This window comes from Malaclemys terrapin, chromosome 2 (genome assembly GCF_027887155.1).
Source record: "Malaclemys terrapin pileata isolate rMalTer1 chromosome 2, rMalTer1.hap1, whole genome shotgun sequence".
Classification (NCBI taxonomy): domain Eukaryota; kingdom Metazoa; phylum Chordata; order Testudines; family Emydidae; genus Malaclemys; species Malaclemys terrapin.
Genome location: NC_071506.1, coordinates 242,814,703 through 242,838,363, shown reverse-complemented (window position 1 = coordinate 242,838,363; position 23,661 = coordinate 242,814,703).

Sequence of the window (23,661 nt, the reverse complement as noted above, 5' to 3'; positions counted from 1 at the left end):
AGTATATGCTCCTGTAATTAAAGCCTGTATCATAACACATATTCACAAGGAAGATGAATTAAGGTAACAAGGGCAAATGGACATGGAACACTTCAGTCCAGATGATTAAAATATGCAAAGTTGTGTAAACCGTACTCCTGTTCTTTTTGCGGATACAGACTAACATGGCTGCTACTCTGAAACCTGTCATTATGCAAGAGATAGCTCAGTTTTGAGCATTGGCCTACTAAACCCAAGGTTGTGAGTTCAATCCTTAAGGGGGCCATTTAGGGAACAGGGTAAAAATCTGTCTGGGGTTCGGTCCTGCTTTGAGCAGAGGGTTGGACTAGATGACCTTCCAACCCTGATATTCTATGATTCTAAAGCCATTGACATTACAAGCAGAAGAAACTGAAAAGAGTCTCTTACAATGGGAAGTACTGGACAACTTTATTAATAGGCAGTGCTACCAGCCCTGCCTAAAATAATATTATCTAAATTTACTATGTTGAGTGTTCTGTTTCTCCTCTTACCAAATTACTAGACGTTATCCCAATCCAGAAAGCAATGAGACTGAGACTTCATCAGAACTATGACAGGATAAACTATTTGATTTGAATAATTAATGTGATGAATTTAGCCCCTTTCTCTGATCTAGAGCTATCTTGCTTTTTTTTTTTTTTTTACATTATTTTACTGGCTTATGGCCTAGACATCACTCATGAAGTATTCCCAGTGACTACTTCTCTGACTAGTCACTGTTCAGAATTCATTCTTTGCACTTTGTGATTGGCCTCTGTTCTAAGATGCATGGTACTGGATTTTCAAAATAGCTCACTGTCCAAAATCAGGACCAGATTTTTCAAGAGCTGTTTCCATGTTTTAGGCACCGAAACGTGGCTGAATTTTAAAAAGAACTGCACATATTGGGTGTACTATGGGTACTGAGCTCTTCTGAAAATCTGCCCCTTATGTAGGAATCTACATGAGAGCTGAGCTCTTTTGAATATCTGGCCCATGGTGTTTTCTCTGAGTGGATGACTCCCAAACCCCCAAAAAGCTTTTTGAAGAGCCACTGGGGAATACATGTTTGCATGAATAGGCAGAACACTTTTCTCATTCAACAACTGTTCTTGCAAACAAAATTCCTCTTGCATGAATGTTCAGAAGAAGAGGATAGAAGGGGTCATGAATACTGACAAAGCGAGTTTGCATCTTTTATTCGGCCAAATATTTGCAATCTCAGAAAATAACTGGCCACGCCCTGGTTCCTGCTGTGGCTGCTTGGTGCTAGTCAAACCTAAATGTCCAGCCTAAACCTCCCTTGCTGCAATTTAAGCTCATTGCTTCTTGTCCTATCCTCAGAGGTTAAGAAGAACAATTTTTCGCCCTCCTCCTTATAACAACCTTTTATGTACTTGAAAACTGTTACCATGTTCCCCCTCAGTCTTCTCTTCTCCAGACTAAAAAAAAAACATTTTTTTCAATCTTTCCTCAGAGATCATATTTTCTAGACCTTTAGTCATTTTTGTTGCTCTCCTCTGGTCTTTCTCCAATTTGTTCACATCTTTCCTGAAATGTGGTGCCCAGAACTGGACACAATAGTTCAGTTGAGGCCTAATCAGCCCAGAGTAGAGTGGAAAGAGGGGAGTAGAGTGGCTAGCCACCCCAAATAAATATCCTAGGGCACGTACTCAGGGTAGCTACCTCATCCTTCAACTCATGCTGCCACAGCTACTCTCTATTTTTAGTGTGATAGCTCAATCATAGCTAGCACGAGTTTGTCTCCTCACAGTGGGAATCACACCCCCAGCTCAAAGTGTAGACATACCCTTCGGGAATGGCTTATACCCTGAAGCATGAAGGTCCGTTCGGTTTATAATTTTTTTGTCCCAACTAATGTAACTATGGCTGTTTTCACTAACCATCTAAATGTCAAATCTTTATTTTGACGCCTGCTAAGCTCTTGGCCTGTAGACTAATCAGAAATTATTATTGAGTTTCTGCAGTGCAAAGGTCACTTTAAAATAGCAGAAATGGAATGCACCATCAGAGTAGAAAGGCTGACACATTTGGTGTGTAGGCAGGTGCGACCAGCACAGCAAGCTTTACACTTAAGCATTTTCTATGTCTTTTTGATTCAGAGCTTTGGTATCAAAGGTGCCATGTAATTAAATGTAATAATCATTTGTACTTCTCTGGTATGTTACAAACATTAATGAATTATGCCTCAGTACACCTCCGAGAAGTAAGGAAATTACCCCTCTTTCACAGGCATAGAAAAGGAGGCACAGACAGGAGAAGGGCCTTGCTTCTAGTCACATCAAAAGTCTGTGAGAAAACTGCACAGAACCCAGAGCCGAGTCACAGTTCTGTATCTGACCATCCTCCCTGTTTGTTGTCACAGAAGTTTGTTGCACATGCAGAGAGGAAGACCAAGGGAGTCTTAACAGAACAAAAAGAAAATGTCCAGCCAAGAAAACTGATAGCACAATGAAGCTCATGATAATGCGCTCAATATCTTCTCCCTGTCGTTGTAGTTGGAAGATTGGGATCAGCAGCCTGAGTCCAAATCACATTAAAATATCTCTAAAAAAACAATATTTAGCACCCTGCCCAGAGGACCTCTCCCCTCATCTTTTCAAGGGTTTTCTGTCTTTGATCAACTCTTTTAAGCTGTTTTTGCCTTCAAAAGCTGCCAGGCAAGGAGAGCCCATTCTGAAGGTAAATTCAGTGGGTAGAACTCCTACTGACTTCAACAGCAGTTGCACCCACTTACACTGGGGCTGAATTTGGTCCTAACACAATGATCCAGGAGTCTCCCAGCTGTTATTATTTACTTAGGATGGGGCAGTAAACAAGTTGTGCATGGGACGCAAAGACATAACACTGTTTGCCAGAGGTACCAACACTTGGTTTCACAGTAGAGTTGAGGTAAGGCCTGGGGAGACTTTTTTTAAAAATGTCATTGAGTCTATCACTGTTTATGAGCAACAGAATACCACTGTCTCAGTGCAGCTAAATTAGAATAGAATATAGCAGGGCTTAATTTGTGCCAGCACTTCCCAGAGCTGAGCCCTGGCACCTCTAGGCTTGGCAGTTATTAGTCATGGCATCTCTGGGCTCGCTGCATCAGTTATGAATGTAAAAAAATTGCTTGAGTACTGGCACCTCTTTTGTTACAAATTAAGTACTAGACTATAGTGATGGCTGGTTGTGGGAGGCTAGGTGTGTAATGAATCAATAAACTGTCCTTTTATCTCTTGCCACCCAAGTTCAAATCCTGGCTCAGGTTACAATTAAAAATGAGTTTTTAGTTGAGCCATCCACCTTTCTGTCCCCAAACCACTGCTTGATTGGCAATGTGCACTAATCTTAAACAAATGCCTCTGCCTTTTTCTGGACCATACATGGGTTGTCAAGTTCCTTGTCAAAAGTGTAAATATTATTTCAACTGTTCATCTTTCACTTTCTGAGAAATTATAAAAGCTCTGGAGCCACCTCTCTATTGCCCATCCGTGGCATGTCTGACACTGATAGAGAAAAATCTAAGTTTATTTACTTTTTGAGAAGCTCAGTAACCTTTCCTGCACTTTAGAGTTGCAAATATTTCACTAGCCAGTGAGAGCTTGCATGCTTAAAGCCTTTAAAAAAATCTCATAAAACATTGAACTACCCATCTTTATACAGTCTTCTCAGGAAATCTCTGCAAAGCCTTTTGTAACTGAAAATGTATTATGGCTTTTTCAAGGCACTGTGGGAAACAATTTCACATATTTTTTTAGATATTTAGAAAAATCACCTTGTGAAATGCCAGTTTCCAAATGAGAATGTTCTGAGGACTGTGTGACTAGCCCTCTGAAATGTATAAGCAGAATTTGTTTTTAATATCTTACCCTTAATTCCATAACTATTCAGGTCCTTTTTAATGATGATGTAACATTACTCCGAAGCTCATTAAGGAAAGTATCAGACGGGTAGCCGTGTTAGTCTTATAAAGAGTCTTATAGACTACCAGACGTATTGGAGCATAAGCTTTTGTGGGTGAATCCCCACTTCGGGGATTCACCCACAAAAGTTTATGCTCCAATACGTCTGTTAGTCTATAAGGTGCCACAGGACTCTTTTTCGCTTATTAAGGAAAGTGCAATTCACTAGAAATACTCACAATACAAATGGTTTGAGGAAGTGACTTTACAGGTAGGCTTTGATTCTTCACCACCTTGTGTCATCACTTATGCCAGTGAAAAGTGGGTGTAAAATGCTGCAGAATCAAAATGGTAGCATTGTACAACTGTTTGGCACTCTCACAGCACAGGTATAAAGGACTACACAAGGTGCAAGGTAATGGAGAATCTGGACCACACAGTATGTTTACCAAGACATCAAATTGCAATCAACACTGAGGTAACCAAAGTATAAACGGCTACTGAAAGAAACAGAAACTATACTATGCTGTCATTATTATAGACAGTATTGTATTCACTTGGTAAGGAGCTTGGATAGTGATTCTGAAGCAATGGCTCATGGCCCAGCAGCTAATTTTGTATTGGTCATCAAGCCTTAAGATGACAATGACTTTCAGTCACTGCTAACTTGAGCTGGATTTGAGCTGGTCACTTAGGGGTGAAAGACACTGCATTTTCTTTTAGTCCTCATGCCATTTACTAATAGATATTCTATTTTATTCTTTTTAAGTTCTCATGCTTCATGCACCAGTGTGACAGTTGAATGCCTTTCAATAGCTCAGTAAATAACATGACTAGCATTTGTCATATATGGTTTTTTTCCTTCTCTCCCTCTTCTTTTGGGGGGTAACTGCATGTGGAAATTTTTTGTTTGTTTGTTTTGGCATTGATGTATGATGTGCTGTTTTTTGTTTTTATTAGAGAAGGCCAGGTCTTTTCAGGGTGCTTCATTTGTCCAAATCTTTCTTCGATGGACATTTGAGCAGTGTCAATGAGTGAGCAAAAAAGCTCCCTCTTGAATTTTTCTTCCAAGCTTCCCATCACCTCATCTCTGCCCTTGTAACCAAACTTCTTCCAATGAATACGAGTTTCCTTGAAGACAGGCTCGACTACTAAATTTTCTGCCATTTCTTTGGGAGCCGTGATGGCATCTTCAAATCCGTTGTCTCTGTAGGCCACAACGAAATCAAGGCAGCTTCCCATCAAAGTAGTAGTGGTCGCAATGTCCAGCGACTGAGTTTGTAAGGCCTTGCTTATAACGTTTACTTGGAACCGGATATTATGCCAAACCTCAAATGAGACCAGAAATTTGAAGTCAGTGATTTGGTTTGCCAGGCTTTGCACCTCGTGTCGGATTCTGGCCTCAGCTTTACTCGATTGCATCAGTTTAATCAGAGCATCATAAACCTCAGTCACTTGTTACCTCACTGGCCTTATGCTGTCAATGTGCACTCCCAGTGATTGTCACTCAGTGACTTCATGGTCAGATTTGTAATGTTGTCTGTGAAGATCTTCCTCCTAATAGTTAATGCTGAAATGAGGACATATATCCTTTGCAGTGCTCTGAAGAGAGATATTGAATCTAAAGAAGATGATGCTGCATCTGACACAACCAGGCTGAGGGAATGGCAGCTACAAGGCACGAAGAAAGCTCTTGGTTTCAGCACAAGGATCCTTGCTTGGATGCCACCATTTCTTCCCTTCATGTTCACGCCTTTGTCATAGCCTTGGCTGTGGCAGTCCTGAAGCTTCATTTTACTCTCATTCAAAACAGTTCTGTTAGGTCTTTTCCAGTAACGTCATCCACGGACTAGAAACAGATAAAGTGTTCCTTGGATACAGCCATCCTCATCGTTAACAAATCTTACTGTAAATGACATCTTTTTACTGTGACTAATGTCGGGAGTACAGTCCATTATTATGGCATAGTACTTCACTTTGCTAAGCTGCATCATTATGTTATCAAGCACCTTCCTTACCATAAGGTCAGTCAATTCATTTTGAATTGTTTTGCTGCAGTAATGGTCCATAGCTGCTTTATGAACTACTCGACATAGGTGCTCTTGTATGACATCATCATATTTCCCAAGGAGTGCCACCAAACCGAGGAAATTACTGTTAAGTTCAGTGAACAACTTATCCAAGGAGCCCCAGAAAGCCAAATTATTCTTTGCAAGGGAGAGGGTAATTGAGATCAGATGCTCAAGCACGTTCCTCCAATGTTGGGTTTCTACATTAAGAATGCGCTGGTTTTCTGCATCTGTGCATTTATGCAGCTTGAGCCTGGACTCAACCTCCATTCATTTGGAGTAGACTGTGAAACAGCCAGGTGAATTTTCATGTTGCTTCAAAGCACCAGCTAAGTTATGCCAGTGATTGTACCCAGAAAGCGCAGGCAATGATTTGGCACTTTTGTCAAATATTTTGCAACAAAACCAGAACATTTTGTCAGTTGATTTCAAGTACACTAGACAATGCTGATTCAGTTTCTCATCACTCTCGAGCACCCTTTCACAGTGTGATTTTGAGAAGCGTTGCTTCTATTTATTTACTGGAAATGTCATATCCTTGATTTTGCCCAGCCCATTCAAAACTGTGCAATCAATATTGGCAGAGTTTAGACTCGCCTGCCATACAGCAGGATCTGATGTATCGATTTGTGGTGTGCAATTTTTCTCATTGCTGTTTCTGTCATCATGCAAGGCTGATTCTTCTTTATTGTTTCTCTCCTTTTCATGTAAACCAGATTTTTCTTTGTCATTACTCTCCTTTTCTTTTGAGCCACATTCTTCTTTATCATCACTCTCCTTTATGCCGCCAGGAAAACTGGACAATTCTCAATCATTTTCCTCACATTTCTATTTCTTATCTTCAGGTAAATTTGCTAATTCCTTAGTAATAGGACTTCCATCATTTATGCTTCGCTCCTCAATTTCTTCGGCACTGGGATGATCGCTACTGCTTAAAGCCCAGTCTATGTTGTTCTGTTTCAGATATTTTCCCACCAAATTTGCTCCTTGCTGCAAACTAGATTGCAATGAGCTTTTTGCTTTCTATACTGAGCTCCTGAAGGCTTTTTCGGGGGCATCTTTTATTTTCTATGGGGGAAAATGGTATTAGGGAGAGCAAAAGTCTATGTTCTGCAGTCTTAGAAAGTCATCAAACAGCATGTGTTAAGTACGGCAACAGAAGTAACGGTATTTCTTTTATATTTTTACATTGATATGGGTTTAATAGATATCTCTAGCGTCTCATTAAATATATCCTTTATTAATTGCTACTTACACTCTTCAAGTCTTAAAACACAAGTACGCTTTCACAATTACACAATAAAGTAAGGTTCACAATATCACAGCTGAGCTCTCACTTCACTTCACTTCATTCTTATATCTCACTGACTGAATGGCGACAATCCACCCCTTATATATCCACAAGGGCATGACTGACAACATTCTAGGAGGTTCAAGCAAAATGTAGTTCTCAAAGTCTGGAAGGTTCCATGAGATTCTACAAAGGTCCAGAACATTCTAAGAGGTTAGTGAAAAATGAATCCAATACAGAATACCGGAAACATTTTATTTCAAACATTCTATTTTCCCTTTTGTTGCTAACCACAAAAACAGCATCCTAAGCCCGGTGCCCCCCAAGCCCAACACCCTAGACAGTCGCCTGGGTCACCTGCCCCTAAATCTGACCCTGTAAATACACACATTCCACATGCACATACTTCAGCCTAACTATTAATATCCCATGTAAGGATGGGCCAAAAATCTGCCCTGTTACACTGAACACCCATGCAACCTTACAAGTTTAACTGAGGATAGAATTTGTCCCTGTCTATTTGTTCTTTATTGTCATCATGTACTACATCAATGTGGTTAAATATAGGCCCATTAAAAAAATTAATTCAAAATTAATTTATTTAAAAAAAATAAAATCTCTTAAAAGAGATTAGTGAGTTTTATCTTTTGAATAAATTCATACTACAATGGGTATAATTTCAAGATACCTCTTCCTGGGCTTAATTCATTGGTGGGGTAAGAGGGCATCCAAAAGATGGGAAGGCCACTTACACCTTGACTCCATCTACTGTTAACTATGCAATTGTGCAAAATGCATATAAATTGAGAGACACGGCTTCTGAGGAGGGTAATTAGATATAAAGTCAATAGGGGTTTGTGCCCAGCTGAAAGTGGGCATGGTTTATGCAAAAGAGGTGTACACTCAGTGGTGAGCTGGAACAGGTTCGCACTGGTTCACAAGAATCGGTTGTTAAATTTAGAAGCTGGTGTAGAACCGGTTCCTAAAGGGGCGGGAGGGTGAGCAAATTCCAGTCAGCGGGCCACATCTGGCCTGCGGGACCATCCTGCCCGGCCCGCCTGAGCTCCCAGCTGGGGAGGCTCCCCCGGCCCCTCCACCATTCCCCCCCCTCGCAGAGCCCCAGCATGCCGCGCTGCCAGTACCAGCGCTCTGGGCAGCTCTGCAGCTCCTGCCGCTTTGAGCGGCATGGTAAGGGGGTGGGGCTTGGAGCTCCAGCGGCCACGCTGCATCCTTACACAGCAGCATGGTAAGGGGGCCGGGCTGGGGCTGGGAGGAGGGGTTGGATAAGGGGCAGGGAGCAGTTGGAGGGGGCAGAGACTGTGGGGGGGGCGGTCAGGGGACAGGGAATGGGGGGGGAGTTGGGTAGGTGTGGGAGTTCCGGGGGTTTGTCGGGGTGGTGGTGGATGGGGTCGGGGCAGTCAGGGGACAGGGAGCGGGGCGAGTTGGGTAGGGGGTGGGGTCCTGGGGGGCAGTTAGGATGGGGGGTCTCGGGAGGGAGTGGTCAGGGGACAAGGAGCGGGGGGGTTGATGGGTTGCGGGTTCTGAGGGGGGCAGTCAGGGGCAGGACGTGGGTTGGGGTTGGATGGGGAGGGGAGACAGGCACGTGGGGCTTGTACTCACCGTGTGGTTCCCTACCGGGTCTTCGGTGGCACTTCGGCGGTCCTTCACTCGCTCCAGGTGAAGTACCTGCCGCCAAAATGCCGCTAAAACCCGGAGCGAGTGAAGACCGCCCCCGCCGTCAAAGTGCCGCTGAGGACCCGGTAGGGAACTGGTTCTTAGGATTTTGGGAGCTCATCACTGTGTGCACCTATCTTGTGGATGAAACATGTAACAATCCTTTAAGCTAAAGCGGCGTCAAACAAGTCAAAAATAGGTGTACTAAGTGATGTACACTATCATGTATCAGTGATTTCTGGGGGTTTTATTTGTTAATTATATTTGCCACAATGTGTTACATAAAATGTAAACCTGTTCTCTCAGGCTAGATGATTTGTTTCAGGTTAAGGAAAATAGCAAAAGAGGGAGAGAAAAATAAGTTTCTGACCTGACAAAGAGAAACTTAACAACCAGACTCATTTCAACATTCTGCATCTAAACTGAAACACAAGGCCACAGCTGCCACAGCAGCAGGAAAAGCGACTCACCAACATTGAAAGGTTCAGTAACAGAAAACAGAATGATGGCATCTCTTTACAGTTCCATACATAGCTACTTACCCCCTACCATGCAGGTGGGCTTCTTTTTTATATTGCCTTTCCTAGATGGCCTCCTTTGGGCTCTGCTTTCTCCTTGTGCTTCACTGAGACCTTGTTTGATGCCTGTTCAACAACAGCCAATCTTTTGTCCTTCATCAGGGCCTCACTTGCTTTATATCTGTGGGGAGCAGTTGATGCAGTTATCTCCCACAGCATATACAACTCCAGTACCCTGCAGCTCATGTGGTTGTATTTGAATTCCTGGATAAACCACATAGGCCCATGAACTGACATGTAAGTAGGATTACAGGCTGTTGGGCCTGTCTCCTAGATCAGGAAGGACTGAACCCAGAGTCTGAATCAGACCCTTTCCTCAGGGTACAGTTTCTTAATTAAAAACAAAGAAAAGCCAAACCTCACAACAAAGCTATTCCCTTAGCCACAGCCATGTACTTAAGTATTTTAAAGTACAGACTTGTACGTAAGTACTTTAAATATTCTGTACTCAGTACTTGTGCTTAAGTAACTTTTAAAGAACAAGTCACTTTTTAAAAATCTGCAAGTACTTTTTCAAAATATTTTTTTGAAACAATCACATCCCTCCCAACTGTCCCAGCAGGGCCGGCTCTAGGCACCAGCAAAACAAGCTGGTGCTTGGGGCGGCACATTTTTAGGAGCGGCATGGCCGGCGCCAGAATGCCGCCCCTAAAAATGTGCCCCAGCCGCCGTAGCTCACCTCCGCTGCTGCTGCCATGGCGCGCGAAACAGCTGAGTCGCGCGCCACGGCGGCTCGGGGTCTCCCCCTCCCTCCCAGGCTCTCAAACCTGGGAGGGGGGGGAGACTCCGAGTGGCCGTGGCGCGGCGCCGCTTCTCCCCCTCCCTCCTAGGCTTGAGAGCCTGGGGGGAGGAGGCAGGGCTGGGGATTTGGGGAAGGGGCGGAGTTGAGGCAGGGCCAGGGGTGGGGTAATTAAATAGGGGGGGGGGGGCGGCCAAAATTGTTTTTGCTTTGGGCGGCAAAAATCCTAGAGCCGGCCCTGTGTCCCAGATTATGGTTTGCTCCCAGAACCCACTGTCCTGGCTGCAGAGTTCCAGGACCTGAGTTCTGGCTGCCAGGGCTTTTCTGTGTTTTATTGATTGGTAGAAAATTTGAAGGAGGGACTTAGAAAACAGTTCATGCATATTTTGACCTTTGATGCATCTGTGAATAACAGAAGTCCAAAGTCATTCGTCGCCACTTCTGCATCACACCCATTTTTTTAAGTTGCACTGGCAGCAGAATCAGGATCAGAGAAAATTTGGAGAGGAACTTTTTTTTTTTTTAAACAAGATCTGGTTTGTTGTGACAACCTACCGAAGCATATAGATCAAGCTACACCATCCAAAGCTGCCACTAATTTCTATGGCTTTGATAACCAGAAGGCATCTGCAGATGATGCCAACTTAAAACTTGTTGGGATGCAACTCCTCCATGATCCATCGCATGAACTGAATCAACTGCAAAGATATCCAGCAGTTGTTAGGTTATTCATCAAATGTAACAGCACACTGCCAAGCTCTTCTCGCATGGAAATACTATTCAGTAGTGATTCTCACACAAAGGAACCATCTTGAGGATGAAATGTTTGAGATTATGCTGTTGAAGAAAAATGCCCCTTTCATGTTATGATATGTTGTCTGTACATACTTTCATGTGTGTGAGTGTATATATGTGAGAAAGGAAACTTTTAAATTTATTTACATTTATAAGCAATTGTTTTTTATTGTTATTCAATGCTTATTTGTGTATATGAATAAAATTTCATTGTTGTTATTTTTCTTTCTCTTCCATTGCAGGTTTGTATTATTTAGGTAGTTATGCATGTATTGCCCTGACAATTGCAGGGAATATGGGAGTTGAAAGTACTAGTACTTGTGCTTTTACTTATAAATACATAAGTACTATTTCCACTGGATACTTGTACGTGTACTTATAAGTACTTCTGTAATGGTATACTTGGCACTTATGGAGTCCTTTTTATCAGTACTTACAGTAACACTGCTCGGCCAACAGGAGCTGCAGGAGGCCAGAAACCTTTCATGCTGCGTCTGTCTGGGTATATCTATACTGCAATTAGACACTCGTGGCTGGCCCCTGACAGCTGACACGGGCTCATAAGGCTGTTTAATTGTAGCCTAGATGTTAGGCTCAGACTGGAGCCCAAGTTCTATGACCCCGTGAAGGGGAGGTCTGAGAGCTCAGGCTGCAGCCCAATCCTTAACATGTACACTGCAATTAAACAGCCCCTTAGCCTGAGCCCCACGCGCCTGAGTCAGCTGGCATGGGCCAGCCGCGGGTGTCTAACTGCAGTGTAGCCATACAGTGTCTGCTCCAGCACCACACACAAAAGCTAGCCTTGCTCCTCTGGCTCTCCTCCAGGTGAGCTCTCTCAGCCCCTTATAGATCGAGCCGTTGCCACCTGGTCCTAGGCCACCTGGTTGCCAAAAGGGCAGATCACCCTCTTAGAGGGATGGACACACTGTGCCTTTTCCTCTCTTCTCAGCAGTAGATAATGCCTATGTTATTTTGTGGGCATGCCCCTTGCTACAACAGAGAGCAACAAGTCTCTGCTTGCATTCACACCTGTCAATCACACAATGTACAGAACGGAGGTGATCATTACATTAAGGTAGGATCTATAGCCCCCAACTAAGATTGAGGCCCCATTATGCTAGGCTGTGCCCAAACACAGTACAAAAAAAGATGGTTCCTGCGCTTGTGAGTTTACAGAATAAGTATACCACAAGAGACAACAGGAGAATACAACAAATAGACAGGAAGCACAAGGTAACTGCAAGGCAATTACTAGTGAAACGAAGATGTGACTGCTTGTCTTCTCACACTCCCTGCTGGCTGTGTCTTTCTGACTGCATCATTCCCATTTTGATCTCTACTCTTTTTGGATGTAACTTGACCCTTCTCAGGCTTGGTCTACACTAAACCCCCAAATCGAACTAAGGTACGCAACTTCAGCTACGTGAATAACGTAGCTGAAGTCGACATACCTTAGTTCGAACTTACCCCCGTCCAGACCCGGCAGGCAGGCTCCCCCGTCGACTCCGCGTACTCCTCGCGGCGAGCAGGATTACCGGAGTCGCCGGGGAGCACTTCTGAGTTCGATTTATCGCGTCCAGACTAGACGCGATAAATCGAACCCAGAAGTTCGATTGCCTGCCGCCGAACCAGCGCGGTAAGTATAGACAAGCCCTTAGTCAGATTTACACCCATTTTATACTTTAGCTGCAGAAAGGAGCTTAGCAATGCATAATTCTCTGGAAAGAAAATACATTTTTCTATTTTTCAGTGTAATGCTGATTATCTGACTTCCACTCAACAGAAACACTTGGTTAACCAAAGGACAGCCATCTCCCTGGACAGTGATGTGTTCCATTCAGAATAGACCTTATTTCTCCTAAGGATTTATATGTCTCCATTGCCCTGCGGTATGAATTTTGTAGACAATACTGCTAACACCCCGATAGTCCTGCAGAGGTACTTAGAGATAAGCTGCCAAAGAACATTTTACTGTATTAATGTAATGGCATGTGCATTTGCTTGACTCGAGCTCACATAATCCATCAAAATCTTCATCAGTAGAAAAGGTTGAATCAGACTCCCTGATAGAAATGTCATTCCTTCTGTTGTTTCCATGATAAATCAACCATTACATTGCAAGAAGTTCACAGCCCTTTATTTTACAAGGCACTTGGTGAATGTGTTGCACTTGTGATTTAATAGCAGGGGTTAGAGAAAAACATCATTCAGTGAGGAGCTGGGCTTAGCTCTAAACTTCAGCTTGTTGGTCTGTGAGGCATTGGTGCAGGAGGCAGAGAGGACTGGAAGAAAGGAAAAGGTCTTGGGAATAATTAAAGGGGATGTGAAGAGCACCATACCTTAAACAAATTTTTAATTTCCTGGGGTTGTAGCATGCAGAGCTGCAGTGATTCCGGGCAGTACTGGAGCTCATAGGGCAGCCCAGGGAGGTTGCCATACATTAGTCAGGCCCAGAATAGTGTCTAAATTATGCCCGGGAATCTCCAATCCCTAGAGCAGCACAAAATTAGGAGGGAAGTAAGTGGTATAAAGCCACCTTAGCTCCTCATCTCTGCCCAGAATGTGAGCTCTAAGGGCCAGGCTTCATGGGGACGCTCAGGAAAGTGAAGTTGAATTAACTGAAAGTATGAATTTAATGCCCATGAGTTAAAGTGCTTTATACGCCTGCATGGACACTGTCATTCAGAAGTAAAGTGACAGTTTGTTTTAGCTTAATGCCCTTTGGAAGGATTAAAGAGCTGCAGTACAGAATCCAACCCCAGATCCCCTGAGTCTAATTCACCCAGACATTTAAATGGGGTCTAGGCCCAGGAGTTGGTGTTTGGATTTGGACTAGGCTGAATCAAATCTGAATCCGTGCTAGTGTTCAGATACAGATTTGATGGTGCTGAAATCCTGCAAGTTGCTGAAAGAGCAGAAATCTCACAAAAGCATCAGATGACATCAGTATCATCAGATCAGTTGTTCTCATGAAATTGCCACCAACTTGGGTCAAAATCTCACAAAATGGTCTCATGAGAACTTCACCACATCCTAACCAAAACAATAAAAATAGGCTTCTTCCTGGGACAAAAACCAAAGGGACAGGTTTAGATATAGTGTTTCAATTTCAAACAGTCCCCAGAATTCAAAGGGGTTCAGAGTTGAAATTCCAGTTTTGGCCCAACTAACTGATGCAGATAGTTTCTAAAGTGTAATTGGGTGGCAATATTAATCTCTCTTTATCTGAATATTCTAATCAGTTTCTTCTAGTTTTATTCTTATCACAGTAATATTGGCGTGCCTTCTAGAAGTGCATTAAGGAAAGGAGGTTATTTCACATGCAACAGTCTGATGTGGACACCTCTGCTAGTTGAAGCTGGATTGTACTGCACTTATGTGTGCATTTTATAACTTCTGGAGTGTGTTTTTTGTAGCTAACTAAATTTGGACAAGTATTTGGGAAGAAAAGAGGTCATTAGGTCTGTTTAATTCACTGCTCCCATCACACTCAGCTCAGCATACCCTCACCTGCCTGTCTGTGAAACAAACCTGCATATGGAATTTCACAATATAATTTATTAGCAACTATATTTAATTGTTTAGTTTAGGGAACAAACTTCTCATAGAGAACCTTAGGCTAGGGTTTTCCAACTAATGTCAATGTAAGTTATAATTCTTACATTTGAAGCGCCTGCTGCTATATGTCAGTCATCGGCTAAATTGTTTACTTTGTGCCACAGTGCTGCTTGGAGCCACTGAAGTCAGTTACCCAATCCATCAGTGATGTCAGATCTGAATCTTTTCACTGCTGTCTCCTGAAGCAAAGTGCAAAGAAGTCCAATTACAATTATATTGGGCATTCTGGTGAACAATTTCCCACTCCCGCTTACTTCAGTTAAATCATTTTGGGGTTACACTCTCAAAGTGGAGCTCAAGAATGTGGGACAAGAAGGCTGTTTGTGTACCTGACACGATGTCCATCTTTTAAGACCGGGGTTGGCTCCAGGCATCAGTGAAGGAAGCAGGTGCCTGAGGTGGCCAATAGAAAGGGGCAGCAGTCCGTCCGTTGTTGGGGCGGCACATCCGGGTCTGCGGCAGCAATTTGGCGGCGGGTCCTTCACTCCTTCTTCGGCGGCACTTTGGCGGCCGCTCAATCGGATTTTTCTTTTTTTCTTTTTTTTTTTGCTTCGCTGCTGCTTGGGGCAGCAAAAAAGCTGGAGCCGGCCCCATTTAAGACATACTACTAAACGGCTTGATTGTAAGTAGGAAGAACAGGCAAGACCATACGCATATTCAAGAATATAGTGTGAATGGGAGGGAGAAATGGAGAATCAAAACAGCAGCTGCAATAGAAACTTTTTTAAAGTTGCCACCAAAACAGGGTGAGTCAGAGTCTTTTGTGGGATTTTTGTTTATTTCATTAATATGGTTTCCTGTTCTGTTGACATAAAAGCACACTCCACTTTAGCAGAGGGACCAGGGTCAATGGCTCTACACAAATGCAGAATAAGCCTTCTAAAAAGTCATGTGGTTTCTGTGAAATCGTTGAATATAGTGTCACAGAACCTCTCTTTGTCAGTGCTGCATGAAGTCTGGCACCATCAGCCACTGACATCACTGCCTTGCTCTACCATTACGCTACAAGGAAGCCAAGAAAACATGAAATTTGATAATCAAAATAGCAGCTCAGTTTATTCCTGGTGCAACTCTTACTTTCGGGATTAATTTGAACTACTCTGCCTGTTGAGAGACATAATGGAGATTGTGCCTAAGGAGGTCGTGGAAGCTCCGTCACTGGTGGTTTTCAAAAGGAGGCTGGATAGCTCTCTGTCTTGGATGGTTTAGACACAAGAAATACTGACAGGGGGTTAGACTAGATGACCCTTTGGGTACCTTGTCACCCTATGACTCTACAATTGTACTGTACTGATTTTTGCATATATGCATTTCTGAGGTTGCTCTCTAGTGCCTATCCCACAGAGAGGTTATGGGATCTATTACTACTACTATTACCATCTAAAAGTTCTTCCTTAGGCTCAAATGTCAGGGACTAGACGAAGGGTTCCAGTCCCGGACTCCTCTATATAAACATTATTTATTTATTAATTGTGGCTGTGGTCCAAAGATATGAATTGCTTTAGTTTACATGAGGTAGCACACACACACACACACACACACACACACACTGCACCAAGTAGCTACATTACAATTGTAAAGCTAGCACAAACTATTTTATAGACTCATAGACATTAAGGTCAGAAGGGACCATTATGATCATCTGGTCTGACCCCCTGCATGCTGCAGGCCGCAAGACCCTTCCCTGGACTCTACCGTTGAAGTCCCCAATCCTGTGTTTTAGTGACTTCAATCGGCTGAGACCCTCCTGCTAGTGATCCCTGCCCCATGCTGCGGAGGAAGGCGAAAAACCTCCAGAGGCTCAGCCAATCTACCCTGGAGGAAAATTCCTTCCCGACCCCAAATATGGCGATCAGTAATACCCCGAGCATATAGGCAAGAGTCTCTAGCCTGACCCTTGTTGGCCATTATGCTGTTCATGTACCATTGCTTGGTTTTCCTTGGCTACTATGTTTTATCATTAAACCATTCCCTCCATAAACTCATCCAACTTAATCTTAAAACCAGACAGGTCCGTCGCCCCCACCGTTTCCCTCGGAAGGCCGTTCCAATATTTCACCCCTCTGATGGTCAGAAACCTTCGTCTAATTTCAAGCCTAAACTTCCCCCCGGCCAGTTTGTATCCATTCGTTCTCGTGTCCACATTAGTACTAAACTGGAATAATTCCTCTCCCTCCCTTGTATTAACCCCTCTGATATATTTAAACATAGCAATCATATCCCCCCTCAGCCTTCGCTTTGTCAGACTAAACAACCCAAGCTCCTCTAATCTCTTTTCATACGACAGGTTTTCCATTCCTCTGATCATCTTAGTCGCCCTTCTCTGCATCCGTTCCAGTTTGAGTTCATCTTTTTTAAACATGGGAGACCAGAACTGCACACAGTACTCCAAATGAGGTCTCACCAGCGCCTTATACAACGGAAGCAGGACCTCCCTATCTCTACTAGATATACCTCGCCTAATACATCCCAAGACCGCATTGGCTTTTTTCACCGCCACGTCACATTGCCGACTCATAGTCATCCTGCGGTCCACAAGGACCCCTAGGTCCTTCTCCTCTTCCGTTACTTCTAACCAATGCGTCCCCATCTTGTAACTAAAATTGTTATTATTCGTCCCCAAGTGCATCACCTTACACTTTTTACTATTAAATTTCATCCTATTTCTGATACTCCAATTCGCAAGCTCATTCAAGTCTCCCTGCAGAGTATCCCTATCCTCCTCCGAGTTTGCAACTCCTCCCACCTTCGTATCATCCGCAAACTTTATCAGCCCACTCTTGCAATCGGTCCCGAGGTCAGTTATAAATAGATTAAATAAGATGGGTCCCAAAACCGAACCTTGAGGCACTCCACTAGTAACCTCCCTCCAACCCGACAATTCACCCTTTAATACGACCCGCTGCATTCTCCCCATTAACCAATTCCCTATCCACCTCTGGATTTTCATATCGATCCCCATGTTTTTCATTTTAACCAATAGTTCCTCATGGGGTACTGTATCAAACGCTTTACTGAAATCCAGGTATATTAGGTCCACCGCATTTCCCTTATCTAATAAGTCCGTTACTTTCTCAAAGAAGGAGATCAGATTCGTTTGGCACGATCTGCCCTTCGTAAAACCATGCTGTAATTTATCGCATTTGCCATTAACTTCAAGGTCCTCAACTAGTTTCTCTTTCAGAATCTTCTCCAGCACCTTGCACACTACTGATGTTAAACTAACAGGCCTATAGTTACCCGGGTCACTTTTTTTCCCTTTCTTGAAAATAGGAACCACATTGGCTATTCTCCAGTCTAACGGGACTACCCCCGAGTTTACAGATTCATTAAATATAGTCGCTAATGGGCCTGCTATTTCCCGCGCCAATTCCTTCAATATTCTCGGATGAAGATCGTCCGGTCCACCCGACTTAGTCCCATTAAGGCGTTCTAGTTTTGTTTCTACCTCGGATGCGGTAATCCCCCATCCCGTATGCCCCTCTGTAACGGTGCTAGTATCCCTAATACCTTCATTGGCCTCATTAAACACTGATGCAAAATATTCATTGAGATATTGCGCCATGCCTAGATTATCTTTAATCTCCTCTCCGGCTATAGTCTTCAGCGGTCCCACTTCTTCTTTCTTTGCTTTCTTCCTATTTATGTGGCTGTAAAACCTCTTACTATTACTTTTAATTCCCCTCGCTAAGTCCAACTCTTCCTGGCCTTTGGCCTTTCTCACTCTATCTCTACATTCTCTGACTTCGCTAAGGTAAGTTTCCTTACTGATCCCTCCCCTCTTCCACTCTTTGTACGCTTTCTGTTTTTTCCTAATCGCCCCTTTCAGCCGGTCGCTCATCCAGCTCGGTCTAAGTCTCTTGCTTAGTAATCTTTTTCCCTTTTTGGGGATACAGGCCTCTGACAGCTCTTGCATCTTTAACTTAAAGTAATCCCAGGCTTCTTCTGCCTTTAGGTCCCTTAATACGTTTGCCCAATCCACTTCCCTTACCAGTCCCCTTAATTTGTTAAAATTGGCCTTTTTAAAATTATAAACCCTAGTCTTTGACTTAATTCTGGTACTCTTTCCATTTAGTTTAAAGCGAATTAGCTCATGATCACTGGAGCCCAAGTTGTCCCCCACTACCACTTCCTCAACAAGGTCCTCACTACTTACCAGAATCAAATCTAAAATGGCCTCCCCCCTCGTCGGCTCAGCTACCACTTGATAAAGGAATTGATCCGCAAGCACATCTAGGAACATCTGAGCCCTATTATTGCTACTAGCGTTTGTTCCCCAGTCTATATCCGGGAAGTTAAAGTCCCCCATAATTACACAGTTTCTATTAGTATTTACCTCCCTTAATACATTAAACAATTCCTTATCCATATCCTGGGTCGATCCCGGCGGTCTATAGCACACCCCAAGCACTATCCCCGGAGAGGCTCTAGTAGTACTTTTACCCAGCTTGAGTATTGCCCAGACGGACTCTGTATTATCTATTCCATCCACTATTATTTCTTTACAGCTTATTTCACTATTGACATACAATGCCACCCCCCCACCTTTACCTTTATCCCGGTCTTTCCTAAACAGCGCATACCCCTCCATACCTGCGTTCCAGTCGTGACTGCCATTCCACCACGTTTCAGTTATTCCTACGATATCCGGTTTCAATTCTCGGACCAAGAGCTCCAATTCCTCCATTTTATTACCTAGGCTTCTCGCATTGGTGTACAAACAGCCTAATGTATGTCGTTTAGCCTGTCTCCCATTACTAGCACTGTATGTTGCGGGCCTCTTTGTGTTCGTCCCCCCTGTCCCTCCTATGTCCAATCTCATCTCCCCGGCTATGTCTCCTCTTATTACACTCAGCTTTCCAATACCGGAAACTGGCGTGGAGATTAACTGTGCATCTCCCAACCATCTCCCCAAACTTCCTAGTTTAAAGCTCTTTTGATAAGATGAGCCAGCCTCCCTCCCAGAAGTCTATTTCCTTCCCTACTCAGGTGAAGCCCATCCCGCGAGAACAGGTGTCTGTCCCCGAAAGCCTCCCAGTGGCCATACATCCCAAAGCCCTCCTTATAGCACCACTCCCTTAGCCAACTATTTATCCTCAAAATCCTATCAGCCCTTTGCTGCCCTTCCCTCGGAACAGGCAGAATCCCACTAAAGATAACCTGAGCCTCTATCTCCTTGAGAGTCTTCCCCAGCCTGGCATAATCTCCCTTGACTCTCTCTAACGAGAACCTAGCCGTGTCATTCGTTCCTACATGAAGGATTATCAAGGGGTTCTTACCTGCTCCTTTTAGGATCCTTTTCAACCGCAGGTCCACATCGCGTATCTTTGCACCCGGTAGACAGCACACCCTTCTGTTCTCCGGGTCCGCCCTGGTCACAGGCCTGTCCAGTCTCCTCAGTAAAGAGTCTCCAATTACATACACCTGCCGTCGCCTGGCAACAGTGCGATCTAGTAATCTAGTCTCCGATCCCTCTAGTCCTGACCTGTGTCTGCTCCTATCTTCCCTTATGCTCCCCCTTATGCCTTCCTGTATCCTCTGGTGGCCCATAATTGGTGCTGTCTCCATCAACTCCTCCCCCCTCTCTCTCGGACTAGCAGCTCTCCTCTTCTTCCTCACCCTCCCACCTTCAGTCACCACCTGCTGCCCCTCTACCTCGTTCTCCAAACACTCAAACCTATTTCTGAGTTCTATTCCCCCCTCACTGGCCCTCCTTTTCCTTGGCTTACTTCTCACAGTCACATGCTTCCACTTCCCTGGATCTCCTCCTTCCATTCCCCTCTCGCGGTCATCTACTACTGCCTCCTCCTGCACCCTAGCGCCTTCCCCTTCAGCCCCGCCTTGCCCATCCTCCATCAGCTGCTCAAACCCCCGCCTAAACTCCACCAGGGTATCTACCTGCATCTCCAGCCCCTTAATCTTTTCCTCCAGTAACACTATAAGGCGACACTTCATACACACATACCTTTGTTCCGGGTCTCCTGCTAGGACTATATACATACCACAGCTTCCACATGCAGCCATCTGCATTCTGTCTGCTGCTGCTGCTTGGCTCATGGCTGCTGCAGTCTCTGCCCACAGCACCTGGGGACACAGAGCACACGGCGCACCCCGCCCTCCTGCCTCCAATGAGAACTCCCTCTCAAACTCCCCTGTTAGCCGCCCTGTTGGCTGCCGCTGCTCGCAGCTGTACCGCTGCCTGGCTGGGCGGCCGCTTTTATGGGCCCCTTGATCAGCCAAGCCCCGCCCCCTGCTCAGGGCTCGGCGTCCGTCCCAGCACCCAGCCCCTGCCGGCCCCTACAAACAAACAAACAAACACACAAGAACACACAAGAACACCCAGGACAGATGCAAATACAGATGCAAATACAGGTACCTTCTCCTCCAATGAGAACTCCCTCTCAAACTCCCCTGTTAGCCGCCCTGTTGGCTGCCGCTGCTCGCAGCTGTACCGCTGCCTGGCTGGGCGGCCGCTTTTATGGGCCCCTTGATCAGCCAAGCCCCGCCCCCTGCTCAGGGCTCGGCGTCTGTCCCAGCACCCAGCCCCTGCCGGCCCCTACAAACAAACAAACAAACACACAAGAACACCCAAGAACACCCAGGACAGATGCAAATACAGATGCAAATACAGGTACCTTCTCCTCCAATGAGAACTCCCTCTCAAACTCCCCTGTTAGCCGCACTTCATCGGTAAACTTTGTGGTATGGTGGAGGTTCACTGAAATCCCATCCCCTCACATTGCTGAGTCTTCCTTAGTGATAAAGGACATACTCTGCATTCATCTTCCCTCTTTCCTGCATCAGGGGATTCCTCCCTCTGCTAGATACAGAATTTCTAGAGCCGTTTTTACCTCACTAGCCCTTTAACCTGGCATTATGGGGCCAGAGCAGGGATGAGTATCCGGCTCTGGCTCTGTCACTGACCTGCCATGTGACCTTGGTCAAGTCACTTCCCCTCTCTCTGTTTCCCCTCCCGCCCTTTGTCTGTCTTGTCCAGTTGAGTCCTACAGGGAGGCAAGGAAAGTCTCTCACACCAGTGACAAGCACCAGGGGTCCCCAGTATTGACTGAGGCCTCTAGGAGTTACTGTAATGGAAATAATTTCTCTCTTTCTCCCTTTAACAACAAAGCTGATGATGTCACTGTATGGAACACAAACAGTCCCTCCTAGAGATAAAGCAGCTGTGCAGACTGTTACGCAGAAAGGGAGGAAAATGTTTACAAATGTTGAGTGACAAGTTGAAAGAGAATGAAAACAGAAAACTTTCAGTGGTTTGGTTTATTTTGCTGTTCAAAACTGTGAACTTTCACCTCAATGTGCCAGATTCCCTGCAGTCTGCATTCCAGACCAAGTTCCATGCCTAATTACGTGTGAACTTATTTGCAGGACTGTTACTTTCCTGTTTCTGGGAGGCTTTTCTGTTAAAAGTATATTTTTAATGGCTGAAATTTAATATTTCCTAATTATGTCACTTGCTAGTTCTTCAGTATTCCTGCCTGCATGACTGGTTTTATTTTTCTCCCACTGGAGAAAAACCCTTTGCTTTCAGTTAAAGTGTTGCCCAAGGAAGGATGACGACGACTCTGGTCCTTTTTTTGCACTTTGAGCAGAGCTATTCATTGTGACAATAGCTGGTCAAAGTTTGTCCTTTTTTGAGAATGAAAGTGTTTGTGAAAAAACATCTTAACTAATCATTTTGTTTTTCAAAAAAATGTCAATTTAAAAATAATTTATAAAGCCCTTTTGGGTTGTTTTGTAAAAATGTATTTCTGATTATGATTTTTTTTGTTTCCGTTTTTTTGGGAGGCAGGTCATATTTCTGGTTTTGCTTTGTCAACTCAGCCACATGGTGCAATATTTTTCAATTCAAAATTCTAAAATATCTTAAATAATAAATATTAAAAATATTGTTTTAAAATTTGATGGAGAATTTAGAAAATGAAAAATCAAATTATTTTGTAAAACAATGGAACAGAAATTATATTAGCCAAAATTTCTGTGATGCATTTTTCTATTTCTAAAACAGCTCTGATTGTGATGTACCCTAAGACTGCCTCTTGAATTGTCTTTCTTCCATCTTTTTTGAAGAAGTCTGCCTAAAGGAAATGAAATAAACAAAATTAGCTGTATGCTTCTTATATTACACCTCTACCCCGATATAATGTAGTCGTGGAGAGCCAAAAATCCCTACTGCGTTATAGCTGAAACCCCATTATATCGGGGTAGCAGCGACAGGGCTCCGGCGGTGATTTAAAGTGCTCTGGGTTCCGGCCGCTGCAGGGAGCTTGGGCCCTTTAAATCGCCGGCAGAACCCTGCTGCCGCAGCCCCAGGGCAAGGGTGGCAGGGCTCCAGTGGTGTTTTAAAGGGCCCGGGGCTCCCCACAGCAGCCGGAGTCCCGGACCCTTTAAAGCACTGCCCGAGCCCCACGGCCGCTGCCCCGGGATAGCAGCAGCAGGGCTCCAGCAGTGATTTAAAGGGCCCGGGGCTCCCTGCAGCAGCCGGAGCCCCGGACCCTTTAAAGCGCCGCCGGAGCCTCGCTGCTACTGCGCTACACGCGAACCCGTGTTATATCGGGTCATAGAATCATAGAATATCAGAGTTGGAAGGGACCTCAAGAGGTCATCTAGTCCAACCCCCTGCTCAAAGCAGGACCAATTCCCAGCTAAATCATCCCAGCCAGGGCTTTGTCAAGCCGGGCCTTAAAAACCTCCAAGGAAGGAGACTCCACCACCTCCCTAGGTAACGCATTCCAGTGTTTCACCACCCTCCTAGTGAAATAGTTTTTCCTGATATCCAACCTGGACCTCCCCCACTGCAACTTGAGACCATTGCTCCTTGTTCTGTCGGTCGCATTATAGCGGGGTAGAGGTATTCTTATTTATGTTCTATGGTGGAAATAGAAATGTAACTAATTCTTGCTAGTCTTTCTAATTACTTATGCTCAGATCCTCAAAGGTGGTTGTTAGGTGGTACCTATCTCCTGCTGAT